This window comes from Trypanosoma equiperdum, assembly GCF_001457755.1.
Source record: "Trypanosoma equiperdum strain OVI genome assembly, contig: ctg_640, whole genome shotgun sequence".
Taxonomy (NCBI): Eukaryota; Euglenozoa; class Kinetoplastea; order Trypanosomatida; family Trypanosomatidae; genus Trypanosoma; species Trypanosoma equiperdum.
Window position 1 is genome coordinate 5,364 of NW_027124577.1, and position 230 is coordinate 5,593.

The window sequence follows — 230 nt, forward strand, 5'->3', positions numbered from 1 at the left end:
GCCGCTTTTTCCGTGCTGTGTAGATGACACTAGGTTTGCCAGCGCGATGCTCAATATTAAAACGGTATCAAGGACGCGGGTCATTTGGAGTCCCTAATTTGTCTATCAGGCTGTGTTATCTACTTGATATATTTTGTTTTTGGTCAAAGCGGCGTGGTTTATTGCGTTTGCAAGTTAAACATCACAAATCAGATGAAAATACCTGCTGGCGACACTTAGCCGTCAAAAGG